Here is a 15,556-nt window from a genome sequence, read left to right as displayed (position 1 = left end):
TTTAAAACATTTACATATATTTTTAATTGTTTTTTTAAAAAACAAATCTTACCACTTACGCAGATATTTTGGGGTACGTATAGTGGAGCTCACAGAATTAACTTTTTTGGCAATTTCAATCTAGATCCTTCCATGATCTTTAGGCCGGACTTTGGTCCCACTATGAAATCTAGATATTGTATCTTTTATATTAACTTGTTTTCCCTCTTACTAATATGTGGTGCTCCTATGTTGTCATCTGTTGAGTCTGTTGAGTCTCCTCCAGTTCTCACAGACCGATGTAGAGGTGATGTGTGAGGAGGAGCAGGAGAAGGAGCATTTGGTGACGCAACAGCAACAGGATCACCATCAACATCTACAAGTACAGTATGTCCAAGGGGAAATCTTCATTCTGCAAGTCCCCTACAAGTCCTTCCAGAAATTCTTGTATTCTTCCTCCATGGTTGCCAAAGTTCCAGATTCATCTGAGTCTTTTATACACACATGCCATTTATACACGCCTCGTGTGGTGCGTCTGTACGCAACCAAAACACAATTAACAATTGGCTGTAAAACCATGCTATCAAGGCAGAAACACCATTTGTCACTCAGATCTCCTAGATGCTGCCCATGACAGGAAATGTACAGGCTACTGGTAAGACACCTCTCCATGTGTTGAGTGGTGATAAGAATACCCCTAATTAGCTGAAGTGATAGATTTATTTAAACTGTAATGTTTGATTTTATTTTAGATAGTCATTACAATACATAATTTTGTGCATAAGTTTTTACTTTATGTTTTTGTTTGCATTTTTGCATAAAGTGACAAGCATATTCTGATTTTTTATTATTATTTAAATTTCAGATGCAGAACATCAGAGACAAGAGTGGCTTGATGAAGCTGAATTGAAAGAAATAAATGGTCATTTTGGCCATGTACAAAATTCAAATGACCAAATTTTTACATTTGCTTCATTACATTTCTTTCTGCATTTTTGTTAAAAATTTCATTTAAATATGCAAAACATTTATTTACAAAAATAAATAAAAGTTCTCAAATTGAATATATCATGTGTTGTGTGATTATTATAGGCACAGGTTAGAGCTAGTAACAATACACACAGCAAAAATATAAAATACACATAATTATACACATAATTAGTATTAAATTAATTAAAAACAATACGCTTTAATTAAAAACAATATCTATCAATTTTTTTCTACTTGTATGAATTGCACAAAAATTTATCACAAAAAAATTTGACTTTTTCACAACTAGGGGTAAATTTACTAAAGTGAGAGTTTTTAGAAGTGGAGATATTGCCCTTAGCAACCAATTCTATATTCTATATTCTAGCTATTATCTTCTAGAAGGTGCTAGTTAAATGTTAAGTTGAATCTCTTATTGGTTGCTATGGGCAACATTTCCATTTCTAAAAACTCTCACTTTAGTAAATATACCCCCTAGTCCTTTCATATAAGTCATTAGGAGTAAATTGGCCAGATCAAAGAGATAATTTGCATTCATTATGTATGTAATTAACATCAAGAACATCGAATGTTATGATAAAAATGGTTCAGCTATGCAGGATCTGCGATCAGTTGCGATCATGCCGGGTTGCAAATGTATTTGCAATCTTGTTAGCAATTATGATTGCATACACAACAGCATACTGGTGGATGTGCCAATACGCTATTGCAGTTCTGTGATTGATTGCAATATTGTGCGATGGTTGTAGCATCTGCGGTCTGTGTTGAATCAGGTGCATAGTTTGGTGGAATTTTCAGTGTATGTGCAAGAAAGTTATTTAGCAAGTTTTGTTTTTTAGACCAACTTTATTAGTGGACAGTGGGTCTGATTCAGAGATGTACATTCATCCGAGGATGAAGGCACATCTCCGATGGTCAGAGGTCTGTGCCTGTGCAAGGCCCATTCTGCGCATGTGCAAGACAGGTGCTGTGATCTCGGTTGCAGCCCCCCAAGCAGCAGCATGATTGACTAGCTGCAGAGTTTGGGGTGCGAAGCGGGGGCATGCTGTTTGGGGTGCAGTGCGGGGGAATGCCTGGTCAACATTCCTGGAAATGGACGCATGTCATCTATGTTTTCTGGAAGGGATGAGGTCAGGGTCTGCGTCGGTTGACTCAGATTCCTGGCCTCTTGCATGACCAGGCATCGGCCAAGCTGCGGGAGGATTCAGCTCCCGCAGCCTGACCAAATGAGCAACCAGTCGCGATGGTGATCCCAGCCTGTGATGTCGGTCACTGTGCTGTGATTGCAAATGCAGCAAGGAGATGTCTGACACCACCTACTGCATTTACATCTGAGATGGACGGATTTGCACAGCCGCTTGTGTGCAGCTCTGCAAATCCGTCCAACTCTGAATCAGGCCCAGTATATGCATCCTGCTAATAAGAAAGATAAAAAATAAATTTACAAAAAATAAGCTTACTTGCATTGTGGTTTGGTTTTATTTTTCAATAGAGATTGTATGGAATGGTAAATCTATAAAACTATGCTATAGCATTGCATTTTCTGTGCAAGAAAATAAGAAATATTTATATTGATAGAAGTATATTATAAGTTAGGTCAATAGAGCCTCGGGTGGGATGGATATACCATTCCACCTTTTCTCATAATTCAATTTAGTCTTGATATAGTCCAAATTGATCCCATGGGTAGATATGTTTCCCTTACAGCATTTGTTAATTCCCTGTTTGTGCATATACTGTACTTGCGGTCTATATCCCCCTGCCATATTCTAATGACGTTTTAGAAAAGGCTGCTGGCTTTATTGCACTTTCTCCCTCTAACCCTGTCATTTGCTTGGGTGATTTTAATAACATAATGGATCCATCCCTGGACTATTAGCGAGAGTCCATTTCTTCCATACCTCCCTCCTCATCTCCCTTTTCTAAATAGATTGCTGAATTGGGCTGGTTAGATGTCTGGCGTGTCCGTTATCCTGCTGTTTCTGCTTTCTCCTGTCAGTCCTCCACTTATCGTACTTTTTCCCGAATTGATATGGTTTTTCTCTCACCTATTTTGGTTCCCAGAGTTTCTGCAGTTGATTATTTGTTGAGGGGTGTCTCCGACCACTCTCCATTGTACATTACTATTGGTTCCTCCCTTTCGGAGGGTGCCCGTTTTTGGAAGCTTAACCCATTTTGGCTAGACCTAATGGGTGCCGGCTTTGAGATGGAAGCAGCTTGGGTTTCCTATTTTGAAGATAATGCAATTACTGACATTTTTCTCCTTTGGGATTCCTTTAAGGCTTTTTTAAGGGGCACTATTATTAAGTATTGTTAATATTAAATTATATTATAGGAAGTGGAAAACAACTCTGGAAACTGCTTATAGGAATACTGAGCTTGTTTCCAGAGAGATCTCAGACTGGAAGGTTATGCTTCATGCCCAGCAGGAGTGGTCGGATCACCTGTTTGATAAATCAAAGCACAAACTGTTATTTTCATGTCATAGGCAATATTTGCAGGCTGATGTTGGGGGGAGTTATTTAGCCTTTTTGGCAAAAGAGGATGGTGCTTCCAGAGCGGTGTCTGGTAACCTTGATTCTTCTAGAACATTGCATTCCTCTGCTCCTTCTATAACAGATGTATTTTTGCAATATTATTCCTCTCTTTATGCTACTAAGGTATCATATTCTCCCTCCCAACTTTGTGCCTATTTGGAGGCAGTCCGTCTGCCCCGTCTTGAGACTGAGGCAGTGGATTGGTTGGATGCTCCTTTTACAGAGGAGGAATTGGAGGTTGCTATCTCCTCCTTTCCACACTGTAAAGCTCCCAGAATTGATGGTGTCCCGAGAGAGGTATATCAGAAATGTAAAAGCTTCTTTGTCCTGCATCTTCTTGAGACTTTTGATGCTTTTTTGACTGCTGGTTGTCTCCCGCCATCCATGTTGGAGGCCTTGGTTGTAGTGCTCCCAAAGCCTGGGAAGGACCCCCTCCTTCCAGATTCTTATAGACCTATTTCCCTTCTTACCACTGATATAAAATTATTGGCTAAACTTCTGGCTATTCATCTTAATTCTGTTATTACTTCTATTATACACCCTGACGAGACTCACTTCATTCCAGGTAAATCCACTACTCAAAATCTTAGGCGACTATTGTATCATATGCAAATGTACCATAGGGATGCTTCTGAATTGGTGGTGGTCTCCTTAGTTGCAGCCAAGGCCTTTGACTCTGTGGATATGGGAGTATTTATGGGAGGTCTTGTCTAAATTTGGTTTTGGTCCTCGTTTTATTAGCTGGGTCCATCTTTTGTACTCTTCTCCAGCAGCCAGAGTGTCGGTGAATGGTTTTGTCTCCTCTTCTTTTCAACTTGGGCGTGGCACTCGCCAGGGGTGCCCTTTATACCCTGCATTGTTTGCACTGGCTATCGAGCCCCTAGCGTGTCTCATTCACTCTGATTCAGCTATTCAGGGCCTGCGGGTGGGCCATGTAATTGACACAACAGCTTTATGTGGATGATATGCTCTTGTTTTGGGCAAATGCGGGCCCAGCTTTGGAACGTTTCATGGACGTTATCAAGGATTTGGTGACTTTCTCAGGGTTGCTGATTAATTGGTCCAAGTCTAGTATTTTTCCTTTGAATGGCTCCCTGCCCTTTACAATGGACTCACTGCTTTTGGTATTTGGGTGTCTCCATTTCACCTAAACCTGCTGATTTTGATCATTTGCGTATGGAGTTTGGCCTTTCTCGTATGGCTTTTTTATAGAAATCTTCAACACCGTCACGCCCTGCACTCTCAGTTTGGATCTGATCCTATTTTATTATCCCCTTCTCTTCTTAAACTTGAACTTGTTCAATTACCTGTTCAGTATATGGGAAAGATTTCTGGACTGCACACCCTGAATATATATATAATGGGAGGTGCTACCTGATGAGACAAATTGCAGGCACAAAAACAGACAAATCTCAGGTGCACAACTCCAAATTATTAATAATATATAAATGCAATAACATTTTGCAATCAATAGAGGTTTTTAGCATAATCTTGGCCAAGGTTATGGGCCTACCCACCATATCCAGGTAACCTCTGTAGGGTAGGTCACTAACATACTACGATTCAAATCCAGAGCGCAGGACACCCCCAAACTAGCCCAGCTAAGCCGCCCCAGGGCACTGCTATAGTAAGAAAAGTGCAGTGTGAAAGAGATAGTTAGGAGCAGCTACTGCTGCATATAAAGAATGAAAATAAAAAGTGAGGTACATATATAATAAACAAACAGTGAAGGGTTAAAATGTGTTATAAAAGAAAAATGTGTTATAATGCGTTGCCCTGAAACAGATCAACACAGGCAATCCAGGGGGACCCACGCCCCAAAAATTAACCAAAGTTGCACTACAGTATATAAAACTTGTAGGACTTACCTAGAATTGTGCCTATTACTAGTGTGCATATTCATTACAAGACTCCATGCTTTTAAACCAATTAGGTAGGGGTGCTAATCCAGACTGAGGGCGTCTCCTTTCCCTCAGGTGTGCAATAAAGCACATTAAATGGAGTATATGGGAAAGATTTCTGGACTGCACACCCTGAATATATATATAATGGGAGGTGCTACCTGATGAGACAAATTGCAGGCACAAAAACAGACAAATCTCAGGTGCACAACTCCAAATTATTAATAATATATAAATGCAATAACATTTTGCAATCAATAGAGGTTTTTAGCATAATCTTGGCCAAGGTTATGGGCCTACCCACCATATCCAGGTAACCTCTGTAGGGTAGGTCCCTAACATACTACGATTCAAATCCAGAGCGCAGGACACCCCCAAACTAGCCCAGCTAAGCCGCCCCAGGGCACTGCTATAGTAAGAAAAGTGCAGTGTGAAAGAGATAGTTAGGAGCAGCTACTGCTGCATATAAAGAATGAAAATAAAAAGTGAGGTACATATATAATAAACAAACAGTGAAGGGTTAAAATGTGTTATAAAAGAAAAATGTGTTATAATGCGGTGCCCTGAAACAGATCAACACAGGCAATCCAGGGGGACCCACGCCCCAAAATGAACCAAAGTTGCACTACAGTATATAAAACTTGTAGGACTTACCTAGAATTGTGCCTATTACTAGTGTGCATATTCATTACAAGACTCCATGCTTTTAAACCAATAAGGTAGGGGTGCTAATCCAGACTGAGGGCATCTCCTTTCCCTCAGGTGTGCAATAAAGCACATTAAATGGAGTATATGTGAAAGATTTCTGGACTGCACATCCTGAATATATATATAATGGGAGGTGGTACCTGATGAGACAAATTGCAGGCACAATGTTCGTACCTGTTCGTACCTGTTACCTGTTCGTAAGACGGTCTCCTATCATTATAGTGATCTTACTTCTCCTAATTTGCCAGATCCCCTTCTTCCCCTTAGGAATAAATGGAAATTAAATTTAGGTTCTCTTCAGGATGAACAATGGTCTCAGTTGTTGGGCTCTATAAGTTACACTTCCCCTTATGTTCGTTTCTAACAAATCTATTATTTTATTTTGCACTGGTCCTACCGGTCCCTTATTTTTATTGCACGTATTGATACTAATATTCCAACTAATTGCCCCAAATGTCATGCTCTTGATTGTAATTTTTGGCATTTGTTATGGGATTGCCCTAGGATTACTGATTTTTAAAAGTTAGTATGGTCAGATATGCAGTTTACTTTCCCATCATTACCTACCCTATAGGCAGAACTTTGTCTATTCGCATTGGATATTGAAGAATTGTTTAATGCAAATATATATATATCATTATGTTTTAGGCTTATCCACCTTAGCAAAAGTAACTATTGCCCGCTCTTGGTGTGCTCCAGATGCCCCTGATATACACAAGAGAAGGGTGCTTATTAATGACACCATTGACCATGAACGGTATGTTTATACTAGTTGTAAAGCCTTTTCTAAATTTCACAAGTTATGCGATAGATGGGTTCTTTCTTTCCTGGGCCTTCGTAGACCTGTTGGAGATCCTTTTGTGTAATCTATCCTCTTCTATTCTCCCTCTTATTTCCTATTTTGTTTTCCCTCATTTTGCTTTCTTTTTGTTTGGTTTTTTTCTTTTACCTCCATGCACGAGCTTTTTAGCTGTTTATATGCTATAAGAGAAAAATCCAAAGGCGCTACTACCTATGGACACAATAAGGGCCTTGTTTGAAACACACTCCACCTATTAACAGCTAGCCCTACCAATAAGGGAAAAACTGGATCATTCCCAAAAGAGAAAAACCAAGAACAGTAAAAACGTAAGGGCGTTTATCAATAGGTAATAGGTTTAATAGTTAAAACATAAAACATGTAGTGATCACGTCATCACTACAAGATCAGAAGACAACACAAAATACATAAAGTAAATAAGAATGAATATAAAAGTAAAAATAAATATAAAAATAAAAATAATATATAAATAATAACTAAAGTGGCAGATAAGCAGAGTAAATTGTAACTACCTAATACATAGACACAAAAATCAGTATGCAACACACAGAATAAATACAGTATTAAAAAGCATGAATGTTGTATAGGCTCCTATGGAGCATAATTCAGTGCTGCTTAGCAACATAAAAACATGAGAAAAACTGATGAATCCAGTTGTCACAATTGTGACTCCATCCCGAAAGAAATATAAGCTTAATTGTGTGAAAAAGCTCCGTATTTCGTAGTTCAACTCCCAAAAAGATAGTCAGTATGGATATAATCTCCTATTCTGCTAATGAGCAGCAGTTCCACTGTCAAATAGAAGAACAAAAAAACTGTGTATATGTCCAATTGAAACACTGTTTATAGTGAGGCTATAGAGTCTCAAAATGGGTTTCCGATTTTAAACAACATGCATGTTTGTTGGGGATTTTTTGTATATATCCCACTCTATTTTCCACCACAGTGGTATCCCTTATATCAGACGCGGTGCTGCATCGCGGCATCGCTCATCGGCGGTTTCTTCAGACGTCTTATGTATTGTTGAGTTCCTGTAATGTAGTTGTCAGGGTTCAGCCTAGGATTGGCTATCTCTCACCTCTGCACCGGCTTCACTTGACTTCTCATTCGGTCAGACGTCTGGTGCAGTGATGGGTGAGGTGCTGAGCATTCTGCCTCAGGTGCTTGCAGACTTCCATGGTCGGCTGTGTGTGTCGGGGATCGGAGTTCCCAGCATGGGTGCCGCCATTACAGTTCCTATCATATGACAGTATCCCAACCAATGATAGCATGGTTTAGGTCAGCTAATACCGTGCTCCAATCATCTGCTATCCCTGGGTATATATCCAGCTCCAGGAAGTCACCTGATCAACAATTGTCACTCCTAGTGAGCTAGTAGAGTCTTGTACCAGGTTCCCTTGGTTATCTCATTTGTTTCCAGAGTCTCCAGTGTTCCCTTGAACAACAGTGCTTTAACATCCCTCTCTTTAGTGCCATTCCAAATATCACCTCCTGGTGTAGTAGTGCCTTTGCTAGGCACTTCCCTTGGGCCACTGATATTTGAGTCTCTATTCCCACAGGTCTTGGATACCTGGTCAAAGGACCGCGACCTGCCTGCAGGGTGCAGCAAAGCCCATATCCCGCTTGGAGGGGTCACTGGCGAACACCTCCCTGCAGGTTAGACTCTGCACCTTTGACCAGGTCTCGTCAACATTAAAGACCTGTGGATGAGGAGTCCTGATATCCAGGCCAGTTACCCTGAATTATTCCAACATCAAGATCACAACCCTTTCATAGGGGTTTCCAGGACATCAAACCTGACAGTAGTGTCATGTTTAACTCTAAACTCATCCTTTTTGTACAAATTATTTTTAATACATACATATTTTTGTACATACAGATCTGCCCAGCTATTTTGTTGCTCATGGCGTGGCGTGAGTCACGCCACGGACTTGTGGCATGGCGTGCAGGCCTCTGAGTCACGCCATGGACTTGTGGAATACCGTGGTATTCTTCAACGAAGGATATGCTACGGCATGTAATACAGTGCTTAACCGCTGGGTGGCGAGTGCTCCACTTTTGTAATTGCATGTAATATAGTGCTTAACCGCTGGGTGGCGAGTGCTCCACTGTACTGAATGTCTATCATATTCACAGCATTTGCATGAATGCACAACCCATACTGTATTTTTAATGTTGCATAATATACATACTGTATACAGTATATAGTACTGTACCGTACTGTACGTAACATCTTTTAACAGGATGCAAATCACTGCCCATACTGTATTGTACATACGGTACGGTGCAGTAACTGAATAGTATAGAAGTTGCCGGAGTTGTTGTCATGGTATAACCGATACTGTAGAATAATTAGATGCACGCACAGCTTTCACTGATATGGGATGCATTACAGTATGACAATTTTTTTTTTTTATTATTAAAAAACAGCAGCGGGAGGAGTGCACAAGGATGAGGCCACTCTCTGTGGTTCACTGTAGCTGTCGTGTGGGCTAGTGGTTAGGTGATCACTTTGGTAGAATTATGGTCCGGGGTTCGATCCCTGGAAAAGAATATACTGTACCGTACTGTATATTTTTTTTTTCACTGTCTGCTCTGGACACTATAGTGCCCAGAGAGGGCTCTGTACTGTACTGAATTTAACTGAATAGTGATTTCATACTGTGGCTATGGTGCGCCCAGAAACCGCAAAACACAAACATGCGACAACGCATATGCGCTCTCAGCCTCGTGCACTATGGCTACGTCCCTTGGACTGTGTCTGAGAGTGGTTTCCATCTGTGAGAGAGCACTCTGTGTTCAAAGCTGACTGTGCGTTTGATGTGCAAAATAGCGTTGCATCCCAAACTGATGACATTGGTGATGCTGCTCCAACCTTGCACACTAAGTACGTTAGTAGTGGGATCTGTAGGAGAGAGAGCTCTCTGTATTACACGGTTGGCGCTATGGTGGCTGTCAGCCATCTGCGATGGATTAGAAATGGAGGGGGGTACAATGGGTTCTGTGGCGCCAAACCATACGCCATGTAGTGCTATGCTATCACTGAGCATGCAAAGTTGGCTGTATTACTGCAGTCAGTACAGTATTGTATTTTGTTGCATTTCCATCTCTGGCGGGCGCATGCCCAGTAGGAGGGTTGCGATGTGATTTCTGGCGCATGCCCAGTGGGCCGAGAGTCATACACAGTGCATCAGGTCCCTTCCCCCAAAGCAAGCCAAGAGCCTCACATTACCATAATAAAGGAAGCTTTGTTAATCCATTTACTGTAAGCAGTCAGCTCTGCCCTAGTGTCCTGAAAAATGCTACGAATTGTCACCATTGCCAAAGACACCATCCCCCGTCTGCTAGGACAACTAGTGTGCTGCTATGAATGTGCCTGTACTGAATATTCAAAACTGATGGTGCCGTACAATTTAGCACCACGGAATAGTGATTTCATAACTGCAGGAACTGTTAGTGAAACTACTGTCTAGAATGTGAGACAGGCCTCTGCATCACAAACTGTGTGCCCAGAAACAGCAAAACGCAAACATGCGACAACGCATATGCGGTCTCAGCCTCGTGCACTATGGCTATGTCCCTTGGACTGTGTCTGAGAGTGGTTTCCGTCTGTGAGAGAGCGCTCTGTGTTCAAAGCTGACTGTGCGTTTGATGCACAAAATAGCGTTGCATCCCAAACTGATGACATTGGTGATGCTGCTCCAACCTTGCACACTAAGTACGGTAGTAGTGGGATCTGTAGGAGAGAGAGCTCTCTGTATTACATGGTTGGCGCTATGGTGGCTGTCAGCCATCTGCGATGGATTAGAAATGGAGGGGGGTACAATGGGATCTGTGGTGCCAAGCCATACGCCATGTAGCGCTATGCTATCACTGAGCATGTGCAGTTGGCTGTATTACTGCAGTCGGTACAGTATTGTATTCTGTTGCATTTCCATCTCTGGCGGGCGCATGCCCAGTAGGAGGGTTGCGATTAGATTTCTGGCGCATGCCCAGTGGGCCGAGAGTCATACACAGTGCATCAGGTCCCTTCCCCCAAAGCAAGCCAAAAGCCTCACATTACCATAATAAAGGAAGCTTTGTTAATCCATTTACTGTAAGCAGTCAGCTCTGCCCTAGTGTCCTGAAAAATGCTACGAATTGTCACCATTGCCAAAGACACCATCCCCCGTCTGCTAGGACAACTAGTGTGCCGCTATGAATGTGCCTGTACTGAATATTCAAAACTGACGGTGCCGTACAATTTAGCACCACGGAATAGTGATTTCATAACTGCAGGAACTGTTAGTGAAACTACTGTCTAGAATGTGAGACAGGCCTCTGCATCACAAACTGTGCGCCCAGAAACCGCAAAACGCAAACATGTGATAACGCATATGCGGTCTCAGCCTCGTGCACTATGGCTACGTCCCTTGGACTGTGCCTGAGAGTGGTTTCCGTCTGTGAGAGAGCGCTCTGTGTTCAAAGCTGACTGTGCGTTTGATGCGCAAAATAGCGTTGCATCCCAAACTGATGACATTGGTGATGCTGCTCCAACCTTGCACACTAAGTACGGTAGTAGTGGGATCTATAGGAGAGAGAGCTCTCTGTATTACACGGTTGGCGCTATGGTTGCTGTCAGCCATCTGCGATGGATTAGAAATGGAGGGGGGTACAATGGGATCTGGGGTGCCAAGCCATACGCCATGTAGCGCTATGCTATCACTGAGCATGCGCAGTTGGCTGTATTACTGCAGTCGGTACAGTATTGTATTCTGTTGCATTTCCATCTCTGGCGGGCGCATGCTCAGTAGGACGGTTGCGATGGGATTTCTGGCGCATGCCCAGTGGGCCGAGAGTCATACACAGTGCATCAGGTCCCTTCCCCCAAAGCAAGCCAAGAGCCTCACATTACCATAATAAAGGAAGCTTTGTTAATCCATTTACTGTAAGCAGTCAGCTCTGCCCTAGTGTCCTGAAAAATGCTACGAATTGTCACCATTGCCAAAGACACCATCCCCCGTCTGCTAGGACAACTAGTGTGCCGCTATGAATGTGCCTGTACTGAATATTCAAATCTGACGGTGCGTACAATTTAGCACCACAGAATAGTGATTTCATAACTGCAGGAACTGTTAGTGAAACTACTGTCTAGAATGTGAGACAGGCCTCTGCATCACAAACTGTGCGCCCAGAAACCGCAAAACGCAAACATGTGATAACGCATATGCGGTCTCAGCCTCGTGCACTATGGCTACGTCCCTTGGACTGTGCCTGAGAGTGGTTTCCGTCTGTGAGAGAGCGCTCTGTGTTCAAAGCTGACTGTGCGTTTGATGCGCAAAATAGCGTTGCATCCCAAACTGATGACATTGGTGATGCTGCTCCAACCTTGCACACTAAGTACGGTAGTAGTGGGATCTATAGGAGAGAGAGCTCTCTGTATTACACGGTTGGCGCTATGGTTGCTGTCAGCCATCTGCGATGGATTAGAAATGGAGGGGGGTACAATGGGATCTGGGGTGCCAAGCCATACGCCATGTAGCGCTATGCTATCACTGAGCATGCGCAGTTGGCTGTATTACTGCAGTCGGTACAGTATTGTATTCTGTTGCATTTCCATCTCTGGCGGGCGCATGCTCAGTAGGACGGTTGCGATGGGATTTCTGGCGCATGCCCAGTGGGCCGAGAGTCATACACAGTGCATCAGGTCCCTTCCCCCAAAGCAAGCCAAGAGCCTCACATTACCATAATAAAGGAAGCTTTGTTAATCCATTTACTGTAAGCAGTCAGCTCTGCCCTAGTGTCCTGAAAAATGCTACGAATTGTCACCATTGCCAAAGACACCATCCCCCGTCTGCTAGGACAACTAGTGTGCCGCTATGAATGTGCCTGTACTGAATATTCAAATCTGACGGTGCGTACAATTTAGCACCACAGAATAGTGATTTCATAACTGCAGGAACTGTTAGTGAAACTACTGTCTAGAATGTGAGACAGGCCTCTGCATCACAAACAGTGTGCCCAGAAACCGCAAAACGCAAACATGCGACAACGCATATGCGGTCTCAGCCTTGTGCACTATGGTTACGTCCCTTGGACTGTGTCTGAGAGTGGTTTCCGTCTGTGAGAGAGCGCTCTGTGTTCAAAGCTGACTGTGCGTTTGATGCGCAAAATAGCGTTGCATCCCAAACTGATGACATTGGTGATGCTGCTCCAACCTTGCACATTAAGTACGATAGTAGTGGGATCTGTAGGAGAGAGAGCTCTCTGTATTACACGGTTGGCGCTACGGTGGCTGTCTGCCATCTGCGATGGATTAGAAATGGAGGGGGGTACAATGGGATCTGTGGCGCCAAGCCATACGCCATGTAGCACTATGCTATCACTGAGCATGCGCAGTTGGCTGTATTACTGCAGTCGGTACAGTATTGTATTCTGTTGCATTTCCATCTCTGGCGGGCGCATGCCCAGTAGGAGGACGCCATGCGTCGTGCGTCGTGCGAAGTACGACGTGCGTCACTGGCTAGTCAAAATGGCTTCTATGAGGGCAAGACGCTACTCGTCCGGCGAGCTCTTTGTATTGGTTTAGTGGCGGGACCAAGCTTTCGCCACTAACCAAGACAGAGAGCTCGCCTACAGAAGTGCAAGCCGTGAGATCCACATTGTATACGGCCTGCGCCGCACTGTTCGCTCACTGCAGCGCAGGTGGAGTGACCTGCTGCAGAGGGATAGGCCTCGCCTACAGCGTATCCAGAGGCGTATAAGTCAAAGTAAGTACAGTATTGCTGTATAATCACATGAATTACAGTATACTGTACAATAACGAATACAGTAGAATGCACGACTCTGACATACTCTACATTACTGTACACTGCACTGTAGGGTTTTGGATAGTACAGTATCTGACAATGACTGACAGTTGTTAACACATACTGACATTACTGGCAGACATTTGATTGACAGGCTGATTAAATCTACAGTACTGTACATGGACTAAAGGGTTACACACTATTGGTCGACATGGCTTGTTTGATTAATAAATTAGTAACAAAAGGCAAGTTGATTGATCCACCATTCTAATGTCTGTCGACCAAATCTGTTAACCTACAGTACTGTACACACTATTTTTCTGTGCTGGGCCTGCCCCCTTTAAGTCTGACATTATTACTGTACATCATGGACAGATTCAGGGGTCTCCAATCAGCTCCCAACTGTCATCTCACAGGCTGTGTTTGAAAAATTATATTTGGGAGCTGATTGGCTGGTATCTTATCACTTCTCACTCTGTGCCCCATTTACAGTACAGTACAAATGAAGGGAAATACCAGGGGGAATTTTCATTTGGTATCACTGTGATACAAACGAAAATTCCACCGGTACTGTATTTATTAATACAGTACTTACCCCTCCGGCGAGGTCTCGCAAAGTCCTCAGCGGGGTCCTCCGCTGGGTTCGGGCTCTAGTGTCATGCGCATGTGCCATCTTGTAAAGCTCGTGGGGTGGCGACAGTGCCACCCACATAGCCTATGTGTAACGTTGCACCACTTGGTCATACAGTACTTTACTGGACTGTATATTTTTTTATATACAGTACAGTACAGTACAGTACCATACTGTTTTATTTTGGCCCCAATGCCAGCTTCACAGACTACAGTAGTTTATGTACTACAGTATACTGTATTGGTTTGTATTTTAATCAATAGCTAATTCCCTAAGGCCATCTACCTTAATGACGACATGTATTTTTCCCCACAGGGCGAGCAGCCCCCCCTGCTCTGGCAGCGCCACCACCGCCGCCACCACCGCCACCACCGCCACCACCGCCGCCACCACCACCATCACTGCCACTATCCCCATCACTGCCAGCAGCCGGACCCAGTTGTCTGAATTTTCAGAGTAAGTACAGTACACACTACTGAGGCCATCTACAGTACTGTACCATAATCCCTCTCCAATTTGGAATAGAGGTCTGAACTCTTGTTTTCAAATGCTCCTTAATGACGACATGTATTTTTCCCCACAGGGCCAGCAGCCCCCCTGCCCCGGCAGCGCCACCACTGCCGCCACCACCGCCGCCACCACCGCCGCCACCACCGCCGCCACCACCATCACTGCCACCACACCCATCACTCCCAGCAGCACCACCATCTTCTCCAGCCTCCTCAAATGACAGTAGTAATGATTACAACAGTTACAGTATGGACACAATAGTGTCATGCTACTACCTTTTTGATTTTTTGTACTGTATAATATATTTTTTTCTTATACTGTACACACAGACAGACTCGTCATTGATGAGGAGGCTGCAGGAAGCCCCCTGCCCTGTAAGTAAAGTACACCTCCCTCTCCCTCTTTCTTTCTCTTTATCTTTCTCTTTCATTTTCCTCTCTCTCTCTCTCTCTTTTTCGCTCTCTTTCCCTGTTTTTCTCTCTTTCTTTTTCTCTATCTCTCTTTCTCTCTCTCCCTGTCTCCCTCTGTTTCTCTCTCTGTTAAAACATCTCCAACGTCTTCTCCTTACACAATAATTGTTTTTGTCCTTGTGTATTTTAGTTGAAGACATTGAAGTGCCTCAGCCCTCCCCAGGGCAAGAGGAAGACCCAGACTCACCTCCCCAGCCAAGTAAGTACTGTATACAGTTTTAT

The sequence above is a fragment of the Taudactylus pleione genome, unplaced genomic scaffold (assembly GCF_031769625.1).
Source record: "Taudactylus pleione unplaced genomic scaffold, aTauple2 ptg000519l, whole genome shotgun sequence".
NCBI classification, from domain to species: Eukaryota; Metazoa; Chordata; class Amphibia; order Anura; family Myobatrachidae; genus Taudactylus; species Taudactylus pleione.
This window is presented reverse-complemented; position numbering follows the sequence as displayed.